A 6,441-nucleotide genomic window follows, 5' to 3' on the forward strand; every position below is an offset into this window, starting at 1 on the left:
ATCGATTCCCTCTCTCCCAGACTCTCATTGCCTCATCCTTCGTTCCCTCCATACTGTGTGATAGCCATTGTCAGACTCCAAACTGAGGCAGCGATGCAGCACCGTGCCACGGTCAATTCATCAAACTTTGAGGTTCCAACAGAAAGTTTGTAACAGATGTTCATACCTATATGTCAAGTAATATACACCCACAGAAACAAATCTGAGTAAAAGTTCAGACCTAATGAACATTGTGGGTGTGCAAATAGAGCTATCAAACTTGAGGTTTATACTGCTATTGATCCTACGGTACATCATATCAGCTTGGAATTTCATCTATTTCTGATGCTAAAGTTCTGTTGTTGCTAATGTTGGAAGATTTGATATTGTGTTGATGGCATTTGCTGAGCAAGTTGGAGAGGATTCTTAGAAGCCAAAGCCATTTCAAGTACCAGGTTCTCAAGAAGCAATTTATGGGTAAATTGCATCTTCTAATTCTTAGCTGTTTCAGTCCCCTTGATTCCCCTTGAATGGGTTATCAAAAAAAATTAGTAGCTTTTATAAGTTGGGGAAGGTTGGGTGAAGAGTCAGCTTTAGAAATTGGGGATTGAAAATTTTTTTTTCTCAATCTTGCATTACTCAAATTAGTATTGAGCAGAGACACAACTATCTTGTACTTGAACATAGCCTCCTCAGCTTCTACCATTACCTCTACATCAGATTTGTTAGTTTCTTCAACCCCTACATGTCTCCCCCGATCTAAGGACCAAACCCTAATTAAGGTGAAAAGCCAAGATAGACCAACTACCGTGGTTGTCCCAGTCGCATTCTTGGCAGAGCATGAGATTGTCGCAAGAGCAATGCACAGATGCTGGTTCGAAACTGCATTCTTGATAGATCACGGGATTGTCACAAGAGCAATGCACAGATGCTGGTTCGAAACAACAATTGTCACAGATCTGAGATTAAGGGTGGTTATGAGAGGGCATTGACTGAGTGGACATGCTTGTCGCAGAAGAAACATAACTTATCAATATCAGTTCTCAGTACAAAGACCACAATCTCTTCGCAACATAAATTGCAGGGAATCCTTTTGGCAATTCAAGGAGACCTTGAGCCCTGATGGAAACGAGAGAAAGAGAGAGGAAAAGTAGAGAGTATTTGACCGTAGAGGGGAAAGGAATTTGGGGAGAAGAATACTCGTAGTTTACTATCAGGGCATAAACTAAGATTAAGAAATGACAGATATACTATTTTACAATGTTTGTCATGAGATTCTAATTAAAGAATATGAAATGTCTAGTTTGCCCCCACCTAGTTGAGCATTCAATATTGCATTGTTCATTGCCTATTGGTCTTTTCATTGCTTTGTTATTTTTACAAATGTAACCCACCCTTGTTACATGAATAACAACCCTAATTTAATATTAATAAAATAAAATACTCTTTGCAAACACTTTACAAAATACCAGGGCCTTGGATTTGGCACAATCAAATCCATTCACTGTCTTTTTGGTGTTCTCCCTCTATGGGCAGTGAAAACTTTATTGAGCATCACATTCATAACTATTTATATTGTGCACACCGAGCGACCGATATATAGTCAGTCCTTTCAGTAGACATCAACCATTGACACACCACAAATGTACAGAACATAAATAAAATGGCAAGTGTCTCTCAAGTACAGAGAAAATAACTATCGGAGATTCCAGTTGTAACTACAACTTGCCGGTGAATAATTCAGAAATTCCCATGGATCATGTTCAACATGAAATGTGCCTATATTTATATTTTGGTCCAATCACTATTGTATGAATGTAAAATATAGCAACCATAGAACAGATTGCCCAAATCTATCCGTAGTTGTGAACAAAACGGTTTGAATTGGACAGATGCAATATACAATTATGACAAGTACATAATTAAATAAAACTAAATTAATTAATTTAATCAAATTAAATTGGGTTTGATGGACACATAAACGTTACATCCAATAGGTAAATTTATCAATGTGTTCACCTCCTTAGTATAAGCATCAATATCAAAATTATTCTCCCTAAAAGAGGTCACACACTTTTGCAATGGGTCAACTGCTAAAAATTGGGAAGTTTGATTTGACTCCACTTCATCGATAAGATCCACTATAAATCATTTCTCTTCATGTTGAGGTCTTAGGGAAGCATTGAAAATGCTTAATCAGAGCTTTTTATTACTAAAGAAAATATCCATTGCACCTAACCTACAATTGATGCAAGCATTAACGGTGTCCAGGAATGGACGTCCTAATAATTGGTTGTTGTTTCCCATTATTTGTGTCTTCCATGTCAAGGATTAAGAAATCAACAGGAAAATAAAGTTCATCTACTTTCACCAAAACATCCTCAACTAGACCTCTAGATACCTTAATGGACCGATCGGCAAGTTGAAAAATAACCGTTGTGGCCTTCAACTCTCCAACCCAAATAGTTCATAAGCTAAGCTAGGTAAAATATTGACACTCGCCCCTAGATCAAGGGGTGCTCGCTCAATGGACAGGTTTCCAATGGCATATGATATAAGAGGAGCTCTAGGGTCCTTTAGCTTAGGGGGAAGTCGATTTGATAGCACTGCACTCACTTGCTCAGTCACATGGACCGTTTTAGGCACATGGATTTTTAGCTTCCGCTTTTGAGTGCATAAATCCTTTAAGGATTTAGTGTAGGCTGGGACTTGCTTAATGGCATCTAGAAGGGGGAGATTTATTTGAACCTGTCTAAATAGTTCCAGCATTTCATCCATCTTTGATCCCTTCTTTCCAAATGGAGAAGAAGAAGGGGACACCAAACATGAAGGGATAGGGGCTCTTGGTAGGTAAGGCTCTTCCTCCCCAACTTATTTGGTCTCCTTCTCTTTGGGGACTTGAGCCGCACTAGGATCTTTAAGCACATGAGCCACACTAGGCTCTTATGGGGGTTCCTACCACTCGACCATTTCTCAAAGACATAACTGCCTTGGCCTGCTCATGAAAGACTTGTTTGCTAGGCTAATTATTGGGATTTCCTACCACCTGAATCGGTACCTGGCCTTCCTCTCTTCGACTGATGGCATCAGCTAGTTGTCCCAACTAGGTATCTAGCTTGGAAATTGATTGAGTGTGAGACTGGAGGATTGGGTATTACACTCTAACCCATTTAATGCATGCAACACCTTTTCCTCAAATGAAGAATTTTGCTAAGGTGAAGAAGTTGGTTGTGGCATATTCCTATAGGCAGTCTGAGGATTGGAAAATTTCTACCTATAAGGGATATTTTGGGAGACATGGGGTTGTCTCCAAGCAAAATTTGGATGATTTCTCCATCTCAGGTTGTAATTATTGGAAAAAGGATTGTTACCCAGTTTGGGAAAACTTTGGGCAGCCTACGCTTGCTCTTGCATATATTCAGGGAATTGCGCAGCTAAAGGGTAGTCACTCATGTAATGAGCTGGGCCAGTACACACCTCCAGCAAGTTAGGAGGTGGGGTAGATTGCTTGGGAGGTTGACCTAGAGATAACTGCCAGTCCAATTTCTGCGAAAGCATATCCACCTTGTTATTAATGTCCACAGATTGACCTAATTCATAAATGTCACTTCTTCTTTGGGGTCCAGTGGTGGAACTTTCATATCTAGAGGCCGAGGCATGGTGCAAAGAATTTTCAATTAAAGTTTCAAACAATGTCCATGCCTTGCTTTCACTTTTGTGCATAAAAGTCCCACCACAAGATGCATCAACCATTTGCATATGTCTGTCTATCACTCCATCATAAAAACACTGGACCAACTACCATTTAGGTATGGCATGATGGGGGCATTTACGAATTAAATCCTTAAGTCTTTCCCACGTTTCATGAAGTTGTTCACCATCAATTTGGGAGAAAGTGGTGATGGCTCGCCGAATTTGATTTGTCCTACCTATGGGAAAGTACTTCTTTAAAAATTCTTGTTGCATTTGAGCCCAGGTAGTGATAGCTCCCGCTTCTAAGGAATTAAGCCATTGCTTGGCTTTATCCTTGAGCGAGAATAGAAATAGGGTTAACCTAAGGGCATCATCTGAAAAATTCTGAATTTTAACCGTGGAACATATTTTTAGAAATTCATCTGAGTGTTTATAAGGTTCCTCGTTATCAAGTCCATGGAATGCTGGGAGCATCTGAATGACGTTGAACTTAATTTCATACTGGGTGGCCTGAACGGTAGGAATCTATATGCCAGAGGCCGACGTGCATGTCGAGGGGGTGAAATGCGCACTTAAAGGCTGTCTCTCTGGTTGGTCCTCTTCCATCCTATCATTTTTCCGAATTACAGATAAAGTTCTCTCAATTTTGAGATCGAGGTCGGCTAAATCAGGTTGGCACGCACGACGACCAAGCATAAACTGAATAACGCCCACACAAATAAAATAAAAATGAAAAGAAGAAAAAAATAAAAGAAAAGCTTACAACCAATGACTTAGAGAAAAATTATATCAATGTGTCGTAGTCTCCTTGCTTTGCATACTGATTGCCTGCAAAAATAAACAAATAAAAATTAGGTTAAACGCAAAATTATAACTCAAAATTAAAATAAAATAACTAAGCCCTAAAATCAAAAATTAAAAGAAAAACCTTAATCAAACAAAGCAACTGCACATTGGTTCCCTGGCAACGACGCCAAAATTTGCTCGGTCGATAAAGATCAAATTAAAATCCTAAGAACTACTATTAGAATAGCGGTAAGAAGAGGTCGATCCCACAGGGAACTAAGGGGTTAAACTACAATGAAAGATTAGAGTTTCTAAAGATTAAAATAAAAGAAAGCAAGAAAGATAGAAAATAAAATAAAGATGAAAGAAATATGGGGAAGAATTGCCTTTAGGGTTCGAATCCATATTGATCCCTTAATTAATTTCAGGTTCACACACTTTGGATCATTACGGCTACAAGCCTAATGATACCACATAATGAAAATCACAATTTATCCTAGTTATAATCTATCTTCTCGACAACTGTCGTCTTTTGCTCCTCACTTAGGACGCTCAGTTCGATCAGTTATAGACTATCATCGATTTAATTGCAATCACATAAGAAACCATTGTTTGAATAGAGAATATTGAATCACAAAAAGAACACCTATAACTAGATTAATCAATTAAAATTCCGATAAAAGATTTGGGGTCTAAACATCAAACAATCAAGTTTATGAATAGAAATTAATCAAGAAATACAATGCTTCATCTAGCTTAAAGACAAAAGTGACTTAGTCAATCATGGTGCAGTTCTTGTCTACGTAGCGACGATGATCTTCCATGGAATGCAACATGACAGTGTCCTCCAGACCTTTTTTGGGAACCAAAAAGCTCACTGATCTTCAATATCTGTCATTCTGTAGCTCCAATGTCGATTCTGACCGCACTAGTGTGTTTCTCTCATTGAAAAACCTTGGGTATTGTCTCTGAGATTTTTTCCAATCCAGGCTTTAAAGCCCTCAAAATCGTCTTAGAAAGTTCAGCCTATGGGATTCACCCAAAAGGAATCTTTTTAATCCCATTCTTTAATTCCGAATCAATGAGGGCACCGCTTTAACGAACAAGAGTGTATAATGTAATCTCCGACATAGTTTACTCCTTACCGTCAAATCATACGCGGTATTAACCCCAAGTCAGATTAGGGTCGTCCATTCTTTGACTGGCAGATCAACTGATGTAACTTCTAAAACATGACACGCTGCATTGATCCAACCGTACGGATGTGTAGATCTCGATGATTCCGTTAGATTGGTCCTCGAGCAAATTTCTAACTCGGCCATTTGGCCCTTTTTCTTACCGCTCAAATTTCCAACTCATCCGTGTGACATAGGATCAATAGATTCAGCATCTGCTACAGTGTTCGCGTAGCATAGTATCACTCTCTTTATATTTAATGATTCGGTGTGGCACGGGTGTACATCCCTCAGTGCACCTCTCCATAGATTCTCTGAAAATGGAATCTTGAATAGTAACTTTTAGAGAAAATTACCAAAAAGTCCATGTCTTGTACAGTCGTACGGAAACGAGCATAACTTCTTCGTTTTAAGTCAGAATCGCACAAACCACATATCGTCGTGATCACGACTCCAATTAGTACACATCTATGCAAGTTCCAGTACCATATTCCACTGTTTTCCCATCTCACCTTGCCTTCAAAGTGAATCCATGTGCATGCCACTCTTTATATCGCTGCTTCTTCTCCAACCTGTGCAACCCAGACATTGTCTGGCATTCTCTGATGCAGCCAAACACTTGTGGTACTCTATTAGAATCCTACAATCATAAAAATGACTAAGTGAGTTCAATTTAAGTATGAATATCCAATCAAAATATAAAAATTAAATAACACTTTCATGAATAATCATGACCCGATCAAGGACCCATGAAAGAAGACACTTGTTTGTCCTTAAAAAAAATCAAGTTTTGTGAATGTCCATCCCT

The 6,441-nt window shown here is 38.8% G+C and overlaps 1 non-coding gene across 1 annotated transcript; it reads left to right on the forward strand.

Annotated features, from left to right (window-relative positions):
* Nucleotides 1-3,790: 3,790 nt before the first annotated feature.
* Nucleotides 3,791-3,896, forward strand: LOC122663514. Its single transcript, XR_006333179.1, has one exon. It is a non-coding gene; the product is annotated as a small nucleolar RNA R71 (small nucleolar RNA).
* Nucleotides 3,897-6,441: the final 2,545 nt, after the last annotated feature.

The sequence above is a fragment of the Telopea speciosissima genome, chromosome 5 (genome assembly GCF_018873765.1).
Source record: "Telopea speciosissima isolate NSW1024214 ecotype Mountain lineage chromosome 5, Tspe_v1, whole genome shotgun sequence".
Taxonomy (NCBI): Eukaryota; Viridiplantae; Streptophyta; class Magnoliopsida; order Proteales; family Proteaceae; genus Telopea; species Telopea speciosissima.